Source organism: Peromyscus maniculatus, chromosome 8 (assembly GCF_049852395.1).
Source record: "Peromyscus maniculatus bairdii isolate BWxNUB_F1_BW_parent chromosome 8, HU_Pman_BW_mat_3.1, whole genome shotgun sequence".
Lineage (NCBI taxonomy): Eukaryota > Metazoa > Chordata > Mammalia > Rodentia > Cricetidae > Peromyscus > Peromyscus maniculatus.
The window spans coordinates 58,103,053-58,117,670 of record NC_134859.1 but is presented as its reverse complement, the minus strand read 5'-3'; the positions used below and the strand labels follow the sequence as shown (position 1 = coordinate 58,117,670).

The window sequence follows — 14,618 nt, the reverse complement described above, 5'->3', positions numbered from 1 at the left end:
GGTCAGCTGTGGAACAGATGCTCAGGAAGGGTCATACTGTCCTCAGTTATACCTTGTATTTGCATAAGCCTTCACAGCTGGAACCCCTGGGCCATATGTGAAGGTGTATCTTGTGGAGCTCATCCTATGGCTACCTGGCTTTACCGTCATGTAAATAGTGTTTCTCCTTCGTTGTGGTTCAGAGATGAAGTACCAGGCCCCTGACCATTGGTGTCCAGCTAGAGAGTCCAATCACTGAGAAGTGATGGATTCATAATTTGATATTGTTACTGGGAGATGAGAGAAATTACTGAAATCATGTCTTGTCCCTAGCTCCTTGCCCTACCTCTCTCTCTGCTTCCTGACCACCTTGAGGTGAAGAATTGTGCAACTTGACATTTTTTCTGCGGTGATGTTCTGCCTTGGCACATCACAGACATACCTGAGCCCCAATAAACCCTCACACTTTTGCATTGTTTCCCTGTGACATTTGGTCAGAATGATAAAAAGCTAACTAACTGGTGGGAGGTTGCCTGGCCCTGTGTCTAGCAGCTCTGGGACATGTATGGTCCTTGGACTCCCTGCTCCTTGGTGGCTTCCTCACAGTCCTGTATTCCTCTGCTATTGGACAGATAGATGATTTGGAAACCCACGACCACTTGTGTTATTTAGAACCGGGTGGGAAGAAGCCGGGGAGCGCTTGGGTTTGGGGACAGCATGGGGGCTTGGCCTGGGGAGCAGGGGGCCTGGGCCGTTCCTTCCAGCTCGCCTTGCCGTCATGGCCAGGCCTGGGGCCCAGCCCTCTGTTCTGTCGGCACACGGAGTCCCTCTGGGTCTGTTACTCTAGGTGTCATTGCTGCTGCCTCTTTGTCTCCTGCTCTCCTTTGTCCACATCTCTTTGTGTTCCTGCCTGTCACTGCCTACTGATCACAGGGACATTTCCAGATACTTCCCTTGTGCCCGGGTGAGCCTTCCCTTGAATGTGGGTCCCAAGGGACCGAAGCTCACAGTTCTGTTCTTCCTTTCAGAGAGGGGAGCACCATTCTCCGCAAATCCAAATTTCAAACCTGCGCTGCTTCTAGGCAACACCCCCACCATCTTCACCACCACCTTGCCAAACTGGACCCCAGGGCAGCACACTGCCTCCAGCAGAACCCAGGCTCCCCTCCTTCCCTTGGCCACCACCTCTCTTTTACAGGAAGCCTGGCCTTCTCTTGCCAACCGCCCTGGCTGCCTACACTGGCCTCTGTGCCTCCAGTGTCTCCCATTCTTGTCTTTAGGTGTGGCGGCGAGGTCTTTGTAGGAAATCTTAGGTCTTCTAGCCCCGCTTGCCTCACTCACTCGCTGGGCAGTGCTCCCCATGGGCAGTGCTCCCCATGCGCAGTGCTCCCCATGCTCAGCGCTCCCCATGCCCAGGGCTCCCCATGCCCAGTGCTCCCCATGCTCTGTGCTCCCCGTGCTCTGTGCTCCCCATGCTCAGTGCTCCCCATGCTCAGTGCTCCCCATGCCCAGGGCTCCCCATCCCGTCTGCCCACCTTCTCCTTCCTTCGGTGTTTCTCTTTTGTTGTAGTTAGGATGTTAATTGTGTGTGTCCGCGCTAATCCCCTGTCCTTTCTAGAGAACGATCTGTGGCACACACTTCTCATAGGATAGTGGGGAAGCCTGAGAGCCCACCCACCCCAGCATCCCAGGGGAGGGACAGAGGCATCCTCCTGCCTGGCAGATGGCAGGAAAGAAGCAGGTCCCAGGGGACCCCCTGACTTCCCGCTTCCTGGCTGCAGATGCTGGATGGCATGCTGTGTGTAGAGAGCTGTCCTGTCTCTGCTGTGAGCTTTCTGCATTGTCTATGGGATGGAAGTCCACGGCCTCTCCTCACATCCCACGCAGGTGTCATGGGAGGATATGAGACTTACTCCCCAAAGACTGTCCCTGCCACTGTGGCTCAGTAGGTGCTTGGTGTGCTGGGGATTGATCAGGCTTTCCCCTCTGATACCCATGAACCCTGGAGCTTGGAAGGGCTGAAACTATGATTTCAGGGTCATGATGTGAAAACAAAGATGTCCAGGAGCAGATGACTTCTAAGAAAGGCAGTCATTCTTCTCTCTCCACCCCACCAACCTCAGAGCTTGACCAGGCCTGGCCAATTTGGATCTAAGTTCCCTCCTTTACTGCAGGTTTTTTGTTTGTTTGTTTGTTTGGTTTTGGTTTTTTCAAGACAGGGTTTCTCTGTGTAGCTTTGCACCTTTCCTGGATCTCGCTCTGTAGACCAGGCTGGCCCTGAACTCACAAAGATCTGCTGCCTCTGCCTCCCGAGTGCTAGCATTAAAGGCGTGTGCCACCACCACCTGGCAGGTTTTTTTTAATTAATTAATTAATTTTTTTATTCCCAGTTGCCCCAGGTACTGGGGAGGTACTCTGTCCATTCTATCACACAGGCACTTTCTGAAGGACCAGCTTCATTACCACTCATCAAACACCCCCTGACCCCCAATCTCTTTGGGTCCAGACTGTGCATAGGACAGGGACATTGTAAGGACACCTGAAGCTTCCTCTGCATGGAAAAAGTTTACCTACTGGGGCCCTCAGGGCTGGGCCTGGCCCACATGGCATACAACAAGAACTTGATATATGCTAACTGTCAACTGGCTTTCCCAAGGGCCAGTGCTTGGTATCAGCTACATCTGTCCCAGGTACGGGACAGCTAACCACAGCCACATTTGTAGATCAGAGCGGGGGTGGGGTGGGGTGCTTACTGGGAGTCTCACTCCTCCTAGTTCCCAGACCAGAACCTGGCAGTGACCAATACTTGGCTCCGGTTTTCTGGCCCCAGACTGACTCTGCATCTTCATCCTTACCCCGAGCCTCTGTAAGAGCCAGATGTATCCAGGGCCTGAGTCCGGACTCCAGCCCCTGCCTCTAGTCTGAGCTTGGATCCTCAATTCAGATGGAGATGACGAGGGCTCAGCATCACCCTCCCCACCGGACAAGGCTGACGTGGTACCCCATTGCCTAGGCTCCAACACCAGAGGACAGTTTCCTTCCCTACAAATCATAGCCCACCTGGGATGACCCCCAGGCACGGTGTGCAAAGCCCCTTGCCCACAGCTGGCCTCCCCTCCTCCGCCTGGTAACTGGTATCTTTTCCTGGCCTGTGTGGGCAGCTTGCTGAGCACAGCTGCAGACAGGCTATATTTAGCCAGCTTTAATGAGCTCAGGGTGGCAGACGTCCGCCTTGGGAGCACTTTTTCTTGCATGTGTGCGTATGTTTGGGCCTGGCATGCTTCCTTCCTTTGTGCGCGTGCACGAATGCGTGCCCCTACACCTGGGGTTGTCCACTAATATGCGGCAGTGCACTGGTGTGTTCATTTACCTGGGGCTGGCGTGTGCTGTGTGCACAGATGCAAGTCTCTCTGCACAGCGTCTCTTGTGTTGGGGTTGTATACAGTTCCGATGCTTGTGGTGCAGAAAGGGAACAAATCATTAGTCCATTCGCTTGTTTGTTGAAAAAATATTTAATGAACACCTTTATTAGCCGGGGCCGTGACAGTCTCTGGGGATAAAACAGAGCAGAACCAAATGAACACAGTCTATCTTTTAAGGGTTTTATAGTCTGAGAGCTGGAGGAAAGAGTCCTCAAATAACGATAAAATTATAATTGTGGGCTGAAGAGATGGCTCAGCAGATAATGGCGCTTGCTGCCAAGGCTGACAACCTAAATTTTATCCCTGGAACCAGCATGGTAGGAGAGAATCAGTTCCCACAAATGGTCTTCTGTTCTCCACATGTGTGCCATGGCACATGAGTGGTGATATTTGCCTGCTTGTGCATGTGCACACACACACACACAATACACACACACACACACACACACACACACACACACACACACACACACGGATTGTAAAGATTTCTGGGCTAGAGAGTTGGCTCAGCAGTTAAGAGGACTGGCTGTTCTTCCAGAGGACCCAGGTTCAATTCCCAGCACCCACAAGGAAGCTAACAGCCATCTCTAACTCCAGTTCCAGGGGATCCAACATCCTCTTCTGGCCTCCAAGGGCTCCAGGCATGCAGTGGTACATAGACACACATGTAGGCAGAATACCTACACACATAACATAAAAATTAAAAAAAATTAAAGACAATTGTAAATATTTGTCCCAGGAAAGAGATCCATGATGCTTTGGGAGTGGGAGGAACACCCTCTCTCAAGGAGGAAGGAACAAGGACGTTTCTGTAAGAAATTTGGGCACATGAGCAGTATTCAAAAGTCCAGGCATTGGAAGCAGAGGTTCAAGGGCCCTGTGGTGAGAGAGAAAAGGGGATGTTTGCCAATGGTTTGGAAGGCTGAGTTTGGAGGAAAGGAGGGGACAGAGGCAGAGGTAGGCGGAGTGGGGGCTGTGGGAAGACAACGGTTGGCAAGGAAGTGTGAAGCAAGAGGCAAGGTGGGACTAGAGGATTTGGTGACCCACGGAGCTGTAGAATATCGCCTGGGTCTCCGGCTCATAAACCACATGGCAGGAAGAGAGCCTTGCAGAGGGACCCAATTCACAGATGACCCAGTTGGCATCCATGGGGGCAGCTTCCCGGAGAGTGCCCAACCCAGAGGGAGCGTGCCTCTTCCCAGTTCTCCTACAGTGCCTCCCATGGCTCAACCTTACCAGCAGCTATGGCATCTCCACTTCAGGGGCAGGGCTTAGGGTGTGTGGCCGGTGGTGGTGGTGGTGGGGCACCGGAGGCCACTCAGTCTAGACCACTGACTTGATGTGGAGGAACTACACTGTCCTCTGTTTCTCCGGAAGCCAGTGTGGCCTTGGCCTTGGGTCCCACCTGGTTGAGCAGATGAAGGATGCCTCTGGTGAGGTCACAGGCATCTCCTTCCCTAATTTTCCTGTCAGCATCCCTGAGACGCCGCATCTTTCCCGGCATTACTTGATGTCTGCAGCCCTGTGCCATGCACACATGGGCACACATGTACCCACACTGGAGGGTACAGGGACCTTTAACCCAGTCCCTGGTCTCCTACTTGTCTCCATCTGTAGCTCCTGGTGGATTCCTGGGTCTCAAGGTGGCCAGGCCTTTGAGTTCCCCTCCTTCATGGGATTGTGAAGGGCCCAGGCCAGGTCTTCGTCCTTCCCTCAACTGGGGTGGGTGAGGTGGGAACCTTTTATTTTTACCTTGAAGGAATCTCTTGTGTCTTCACATCCGCTTTTCCTGGTAACAAAGGGAAAATGAGCTGAGGAACTTTGCCACAAACCTCCAGGCAAAGGCGTTGGAGCCGGCAGAAAATATAAAGTCAAATCTCAGAAAGGGAAAAAAGAAAAATCACCTTGTTACTTGCACTTTGAAAATATTCTTAGTTTTGATCTGTTTTTTTTGAGTAGGCCGTGCGTGAACAAAGTAAAAGACTCAAAAGCCATGAAGGATGACGCACGTGTACCTCCCCCTGTCCTTCCCTGTGCCCAGCTCAGCTCACCCAGCCCTTCTTCCCAGAAGTGAAGACGATGAGAAGTGTTTCATGTCCCACTCCAGACTCTGCAAACATGAACATATCCATAAATATTCACTTCCATATATATTTTTATATACACCCCACACAGATGGGAGCACTCTGTGTGCTCCGTTTCCCTCCTTGCCTCCTGCCTTCTGTGGATAACATACCACGATTCTCCTTCTGTCTCAGAACATCTACCATGCTCGGGTTCACTGAGCTTGGCCTTGAGTGTGTGCTAGATGTCTGTGGCCTATTTTATTTAGCTTGTCCCCCATAGGTTGCCTCTCATCATTCAGTATTGTAAACAACGTAGCAGTGGTTAACGGGGTACGTGTAACAGGTTTCTCTCGTGGACTTGGTGTTGCTGGGCCATAGGTGTTTTGTATTTCGAATGACGTTGCCAGATGGCCCTCCGGAGTTGTATTGTTTTTTGACTCTCACCAGCAAGGAATGAAGAAAACCTGTTTTCTCACAGAGGGTTGACAGTGACTGATCTGAGAAACAAAGGAGAGGAATTATGGGTGGTTCAGGGTTCTCAGCACCTTTTTGTGTGTGAGAACCATTTCCTGTCCCTTGGATGGGAGCCACTGAGTTTGGAAAGGATGACTAAAGGGGGTTTGGGCTGGATGAGGCTGCTACATTCCATTGTGAGGGTGTGGACTTCCAGGCAGACAAGTCCAGGACTGACGAGACAGGGAGTCTTACCAGTCGGGCCCAAAGACAGGAGCTGTCTGCTCTCCCTCCCAGCCCTGGCTCTTAGTGATGGGACAGGGCTGTGGTAGAGGAGACATTTGAAGACCGAGGAGATCACCCTTTCTTACTCACTCTCTAACTTTAGGAAGTAAGAAGCCTGACCCGTGACCTGAGTTCAAATCCTCTCATGTGTGTGTGTGTGTGTGTGTGTCAGTTACCTTTTCCCGGACTGCGACAAAATATATGTTAGGAATTTAAAGGAGAAAAGGTGTTTTTTGTTTCATTGTTTTTTGACTCACAGCTTAAGTTCATCATGTGGGGAAGGCCTGTCCATGAGAGCCTGTGGAGTGGCTCATTCATACCTTGGAGGATCAGGAAGCAGGGATGACAGTAACTTTCAAAGCCTTGCTCTTAGAGGTCAATATCTGCTGCCTGGACGCCATGTCCACAACCATCCCCAAACCAATACCACCAGCTGGGGACTGGTTGTTCAGAAACTCAAGCCCATGGGGACATTCTACACTCGAGCCTTCCACTTCTATCCAGAGAAAAGTCCCTTAACCCCTCTGAGTCTTAGTTTTCTCTGTGAGATGGTTAGGATAACCTGGCTTCTCAGGAGAACGTGAAGACTGCCTGAGACACGGGGTGAGGACTGCACACTGGAGACACAGATGAAGGGACCTGTGTTCAGTACAGAGGGCTCAGTGGGGACACCAGGGTTGGGGATGTCACACCCTTCTGGCCATCTCACCAGGCCTAATTCAAGATGGTGGCTTTCTAGCCCTGAAATGGGTTTCCTTAGCTGAGTTATTTCTCCAAGCTGTTCCCATGCTCATTTAGGGTACTCAACACTATGTTCTTTAGAGGTAGGGTCTAGGACCCAGACCCTAGCAGTGGGCAAGGGGCAAGGGGCAAGGGGCAAGGGGCAAGGGGCAAGGGGCAAGGGGCAAGGGGCAAGTTTTCATCTGGCTGTATCTCTTTAAAGCCGCTGGCTTACTGACGGCCTACATACAACACCTCTGCCTGTTAGCTAGTCAAAGCCAGGTGGATATGATTGGATTTTGACCTTGAGAGGCTTAAGGAGGCACATGAGGGATCTCAGTTTCCAGATCCTGAGTGAAAATTCCATCCCAGCATCCCTACCAAGTGGCTGTTGCATAACTTGCTTGCATAACCCCAGTAAAAGAGAACTCCCTGCCTGCAGGCTGACACAGGCCACTGTGGACAGCTGTGAACACTTCCAAAGCATGCTCAACCAGGAGATACTCACCCCACCATGACATGTTGTTGTCCTGCCCTTTACTTGGCTCAAGCATGGCTCAGCATGCATCTATAACTGGATTTGCAGTGTAGATCTGTGGTGTGGATCTTTACTGTGCAACAGTATACAGTGTATATTTACTAAGTAATCTGTAGTATGTGTCTTTGGAGCCTGTGGTTTAGATCTATGGTGTGGATCTTCAGTGTGTATCCCCAGAGTAAGTAGGTCTATGGTAGGGAATCCATGGCATGGATCTTCTGTGTGCATCTGCAGCATTAATTAGTGTTGTAAATCTGCTATGGGAATCAGCATGGATCTTCAGAATGGATCTGTAGTATGGATTCTGCAGCCTGGGGATGCAGTGTGGATCTGCAGCATGGATCTGCAGCCTGGGAATGCAGTGTGGATCTGCAGATCTACTTGGTTGACTCCTCTCCAGGTTGGCCCTAGACTTTGTACAATGTTCCTGCCAAGTTATCAGGCTCAATTATATGTCCTCAGTGTGGCCTGAAGTCCTCATTTTGAACTATAATTCTGGTTTGGGCAATCTCATTTTGCAGCCCTGGATCATATGAGTAGATTTGGTTATATGACCTAGATAAGTTTTAGGCGTGTGATGTGGACTTGGTCATATGACTGCTTTGTTCACATGATCCTTCAAGCTCGAGATCCTTGTAGCCTGATGCTGGATTTTTTGAGTGTTTTCAGCTCTGCCCCAAGTTGGGTGATAGATAATCAGCAGAGCAGAAATCAGAAAGAGATACTGAGTTATGTGTTAAAACCAGATACAAGATGTAAGTTTGTGACCAGTTTGTAAATGTTCTTGGTGTAAATGTGACAACACACGCTTATAGTGCCTATTCAGTGTCCATATTCATAAATACTTTGAGACTGAAATAAATATGGGCTAACTAAAGAAATAGTAGAACATAAAGAAAAGTGAAGAATGGGGGGAATCAACTACTGTCCCAGTGTAAAGAAAAATTTACATTTAGATGATTTCCTCTGGCTACAAGGTTCAAGACCCCTATCCATCCCTTCCACCTACCTAGAATGCTGTTTTCCCAAGGCTGGGTGCATCTCCAGGGGAGGGTGACCTGGTGTGTGACTGATAATTGAAGCCAGGTACTTTCAAGTCCAGCTCCGAGGAGCCTTCGGGGACTGCCTAGCAGCAAGACTGGGCTAGAGTAAGAAAGGAGGCCCATGTTAGTCAACTCTCTGTTTAAAACAACAACAACAACAACAACAACAACAACAAAAACACTTGATGCAATTAACTGCAAAGAAAGAGAGGTTGAGCACTCAATGGAATTCAGCTGGTTTATTTTCAGTTTTTCAAGTAGCCCCAGGGAAAGGTGCATTGGATTAGGAAATTTCTGGGTTTTATGAGAGCCCAGGAACCTTCTGGAAAAGGCCTGTTGTTTTTCCTGTTTCCTGCTGTCCTGTCTTCATCCTGCTATTGGAGATCAATCCCCACCTATTATTTTGGCTCAGAGTCTCAGAGGTGTCAGTCGATGGTTGTTTGGTGTCAGGGTGGCACAGTATACCTCGTTGAGAACATGTCGTGGAGGAAGTGTTCACCTCCTGCTGGCCAGGAAGAAGAGGAGAGACAGGAAGGGCCTGGGGGTCCCAGAGACACTTCAAGTCCACACCCCTTCCTCACACCAGGCCCCATTTTCCAGTAGAACTGCAGCTTGGAGACCAAGCCTTCAACACATAGGCACTGGTGGGACATTCAAGATCTAGTTCAGAGCAAGAAAGCAAAGCCACCAGGTTGCTGAAAAAAAAAATGCTTCTGCCTATATGCATGATTCTGTCTTGCAGACATTTAGGTCTGTTTCAGGACAAGCTACATGGTTTGAGGCTGGGCCAGTTCCACTCATTTCAGCCCCTGGGTAGCTGGTGGAGGTGACAGCCACTTCCAGGGGACTGGTAGAGTGGAGAATGAAACTGAGTAGTGAGCATTTGCTCCTGCTAGGTCCTGGCACTGGGTGGCAAGTGGCTGGTGACAGTTGGGTTCCCCTGCTAGGCTAGGGCGATGTTTTGCTTAGAGAACCAAACCCGTGGGTGCTGACCTTGGCTTTTGTCTCTGGAGCAGTATGGTGCGTGGTAATTAGAAGGGATGATCAGGATTTGTGCTTTCCCAAGGCTGTGATTAAGCAAAAATAGCCTCTATTCTTCAGCCGGCAGAAAGAACCATGGTGAGCTGGGTGGGTCACCAGTCCCAGAGCTGGGGCTGGCAGGGTGCTGGGAGCAGGCACTGTGGTAGCTGGCCTGCCTCAAAGCCCCTCATAAAATACTGTCACAAAACTGGTTTACCTACCCTAAGTATGAGCCCAATAGGGACCCAGCCTGAACAGGGCCAGGCAAACAGAAATGAACAGGTAGTGGAGAGAAACAGGTGGCTTAATGACCAGGTCTCGGGGCCCCTTGCAGGTGGCTTTCCACTACCCAGGATCCTTTGCTAGCCTCTCAGCACCAGAAAACCTGGGGAATCCTCCAGATGTGGAACAACGCGCAGGTGAGGAGGCGCTAGCATTCCCAGAGTACCTTAGGTTCTAGCTCTTCCCAGGATTTGCCCAGGGAATTCTGCCTCACCGAGGAAGAGGGGTTGTCCCCTGAACCTGGAGTCTCTGGGGGCTTGGAGAGGCTGTGTAGCTGTGAATACCAGAAATCATCGCTTCTAAACAGTTTTTTTTTTTTTTTTTTACAAAAATACCAGACCCTGAAAACTGACAACTTCTGCTTTTACGAGGCTTCTAGTTTTAAGGAAAATAAAGCAACCATGTACTTACCAGGCCACGCCCCATTCAGCATGTGAGGTAACATCCTGGTCTTGGTAGATCCGAGCAGACTTTCCGGAAGGAGTGGCTTCTGAGTAGGGTTTTGTGGAACACACATGAGTTTTCTAGTTTGCAGAGGGAAGAAAGGCTCAGAGGCACAAAGCTTGGTGTAAGCCAAGGTGACGAGGAGCGGAAGAGTTCTGTGTTGTGGGAGAATCCAACCCAGTGATCTTGATCATTGTGCGAGGTTCTTAAAAGAGCTAGGCTTTGCTGGGTGTGGGGGTAGCTGCCTACAACCCTAGTATGCAGAAGGCTGAGACAGGAGGATTGCCAAGGATTGGAAGCCAGCCTGGGGTACATAGTAAGATCTAGTTTTGAAACAGCAGTGGCAGCAACAGCAGCAACAATACAAAGCCTCATGGGAAGGGGACAGACAGACGACAGACAGGGCAATCTTAAGGCTACCCTCTTGCTTGTTCACGGAGACCTCTACTATTCCATGGGTGACTATGGTCTTGGCAGGAAGTGCTCAAGGGAGCAGAGTCTGCATCTACCAGGCAAGGTTTCCTGGCCTCACTGACGGAGAGCACATCTATGCCTCTGTGCATCCAAGGAAGCAAGGTTCTGTCCCCAAACTGCAGAGGGAATGAGATGCTTCCTTTCTGCTGGGGGGTGAGGCAGGGAGAGGCCACGCTGCAGATACCCCTACCCAGTGTCTGGCCCTCAGCTCTCATCCCTACTGGTTGGGGAACTGTTTCAGCATCATCTATGGCCAAGATGCCCTGTGCATCCACCAGTTCCATGAGTATTGTGTGGGCCCCAGGGAGCTGACACCAGGCAGATGGAGGCTGTGGGAGCTCCTAGGTCTGTGTCACCAGTGAAGATGCAGGCTTCAGCCCCCACCACCTAGCAGAGGGCATGGTGCCCGGAAGACAGCAGGACCCTCATGTCTTCCCTGCAAGTTATTTATAACCTCGCAATGGTAATTTGTGGCAATCACAGCATTTAATCCTGTAATCATCACACTGCAAGCAGGCACCCAGCCCAGTGAGGTCGGTGAGCCTGCCAGGGTTCGGGGAGGGACTTGGCAGCAGGACAGGGAGTGTGGAGGCGGTGATGTCCTTATCAGCCTCCACCCCATCTCTCAGCCATGCCCCGCCCCCCCTGCACCCTGGATAATGCGAATGACAATAGCAGCTAACACGATTCACAGGTGTCATGTTCTATGCCTTGTTCTAAAGCTCCTCACTCATAGGAACTCCCTTATCTCCACTGCCGCTCCCTAAGGGAGTTATATTATCCCTGTGTCGTTCCTGCCCTCCAGGCGAGGAAACAGGCTTAGGTCACACAGCTGATAAGAGCCATGTCTTGAACTCAGGCCTTTTGGTTTCAAAGCCCAGGGTTCTGGAGACTATAGTCTCAGAGGTAGAGATGTCCCATCTACCTCTGCCCCACCTCCACTATTACCCTTGGCTCTGCGGACACTCTGGTTTCCTCCATGCACCTGCTCCGGAGACGCATACATGCTCAGGAGACCACATGCACCACCACAAGACTACTTTTTACTTTGTGTTGGCGTTGGCTTCTTTCCCAGACATGCTTTCCCCAGTGACAAACGGTTGTAGAAAGAGGACTTGGGCAGCAGACCCGGACTCAATTCATCAGATGCTCTCCGCATTTTGCTTCTGCAGAGAGGGACAGCCTGCAGCTTGCAGCTTGGAAGGGCGGGGCACTGCCTGGCTGAGTGCCCTCTTCTATGGAGGTGGGGCCCTCTAGCGGGGATTCCGTGGCCTTGTTTGTTATACGGCTGGCCCAGAGGACCTGGGATGTGTAAACTACACATTTTAGAGTTTACTCATCTGTAGAATGGGGCTAAGGACAAGAGCCATCTAAACTGAGAAGGCACATGGGAAGATGGGTGAGTTGACACAAGCCAACCTTAATGAGGGCTCATTGAAGTGGACCCATTGCTATTGGCTTTCATGGTCACCCTGTCCTGAGTGCAGAATTTAGGCTTCCCCCATTCAGGCTCAGGGCCAGGTCTTTTGTAGTTAGAAAAAGACAGAGGGCTGGGGGGAGGACGGCGCCGTGCTACCCTTCAATCTCAGCACCCAGGAGGCAGGGATGAGGAGGAGGGTGAATCCCATGTCAGCCTAGTCTCGATAAAAACCACAAAACAAAAACCAGAAGCAGGGGTGATTAAAGCACTCGCCATACAAGTGTGAGTGCTGGGATTGGAATCCCCAGAACTCACATAAAGCTGGACACAGTAGACCACGCGCCTGTAGTTTTAGTGTTCTTACTGCAAGATGGGAATTGAGACAGAATTCTCAGAGGCTTGCAAGAGACCCTGTATCAAAGAAGGTGAAAGGTGAGGACCAATGCCTGTCTTCTGACCTCCACATGTAGGCTGTGGCACTTGTGCATGGGTATACACATACATCTCTCTCTCTCTCTCTCTCTCTCTCTCTCTCTCTCTCTCTCTCTCTCTCTCTCTTTCTCTCTCTCTCTCTCTCTCTCTCTCTCTCTCTCTTTCTCTCTCTCTCTCTCACACACACACACACACACACTCTACATAAACTGACAAAAACAGACAGGAGAATTAGAAACAGTGGCAGGCAGAGCCAGGCCTCGGGAACGCTTGTCTTGGCCTCCTCCTCGTAAGACCCAAACTGCCCCATTTCCCAGGAAACAATTTACATCCATACAGCAGCAGTTCAGAGCTCACAGAGCAGTTTCCTCTAGCCCAGGGTTGTGTCTTAAGGACTGGACAGAATTTAAGCAGTTCAGAACTGCTCTTCCCAGTTGAGAACAACTCCTTGTCTAGAATTTGTTGCAGGTAGTTCTCCCTGGATCAGGCTGGGGAATGTTGATCTAGATCTAGGTTGGCTACAGCCGTGGGAAAGACCTCCATTAACCCTTCTGGGGTGAGAGGGGCACTGGGGAGGATTATCCTCATCTAGAGTGGAGTTCCCCATCAACAGAGACAAACAAGTGCTTCATAGAGAGTTGTGAGTTTCAGCCACACACAGGCAGTAGTATCCATTTCTTGGGGGAGGGAGAGGGGGGCGTGGTGGGCTGGATGAAGCAAGGACTCTTGGGGTGGCAGACATTGTTGATGTATAAAGGGTGGCTGTGGGATATCTGAGAGCATGGGTCTTAGGTCAAGCACTGGCACATTAATCCGGAGAAGTCTAGATAAACATCTTATGGTTTGAGGGCTATGAGTCTGTCGCCACTCCTGAAGTCAGGCCTGTGGTGTGAAAGCAGCCATAGACGATACATAAAGGGATGAACTCTCTTTGTGTGCCAAGAAAACTTCATTTACAGAAACAGGTGGCAGAGTCTATCCTTGGCTGTGGACCCTGTGTTAGAACAGTGGGAACTCAGGGGTCCCCTGAGAAACCCTTCCTGGGGGAGATGTTGGCTTAGACAGCTAGCAGGAGTGGGAAGAGTACTTCTGAGTGACCCCAAAGTGCCTGTTTGATGCCATGTGTCATGCCAGATGGTAGCCTTCCCTTTCTGAGTGGTCACCTTCCCCGGACCATGGTCCTATAGTTCAAAGTCTTGCTGTTTCACTAAGAGCTTCAATCAGGTTTGATTTTTTTTTTTTAAAAGCAGGCTGAGACTGGCGAGTTGATACAGCGGTTAAGAGCATTTGTTCAGGTTGGGGATTTAGCTCAGTGGTAGAGCGTTTGCCGGTTTTGGGCCTCAGCTCTGAAAAAAAAAAAAAAAGAGCATTTGTTCTTGCAGAGAACAAATGGGTTCAATTATCAGCCTCCACATGGTGGCGCACAACCCTTTCTAACTCTAGTCCCAGGGGCTCTGATGTCCCCGGCTCTTCTCACCTTTGTGGACAACAGGACACATGTGTGACACAGATATACATTAAGACAAAACATTTATAGACGTAAAGAGCACCAAAACAACAACAACAACAACAAAAAAGAGGCTGGTAAAATGGTTCGGCAGATAAAGGCACTTGCCGCTAAACCTGATAACCTGAGCTCGGTCCCTAGGACCCACATGATCAAAGGAGAGAATTGACTCTGTGAGTTGTCCTCCACATGCTCTGCATGTATAGACAAACAAAATAAATAAACAATGTAACAGAAGAAAAATAAACAACAACCTCCTCCCCCCCAAAGAGCAGGAAAACAAAAATAAAAAGGAAATTTTCCTAATGAGTCCTGTCCTGGTACAACAGTAAAGGCTGAGAAGTCCTGTAATCTGCCCTCTGTCCAATGCCCATGAAATATAGTGGCATCATTTCTGGCTAAGGCCAAAGGCCTGAGCTCCAGGGGAGCCAGGGATATAAGTCCCCAACTCCAGCCAGATGGTGGAGACCCAGAAACATAATATCCCAAGGCTGACACTGTGACCATCCCAACTCTTTTGTTTTGTTCAGACC

At 50.3% G+C, this 14,618-nt stretch overlaps 1 protein-coding gene across 5 annotated transcripts in view; it reads left to right on the top strand.

Annotated features, from left to right (window-relative positions):
• The window catches only part of Pitpnm3 (PITPNM family member 3), a 92,344-nt gene that overhangs the window by 48,525 nt on the left and 29,201 nt on the right, over positions 1 to 14,618 (top strand). The gene's annotated exons all lie outside the window — the stretch shown is intronic.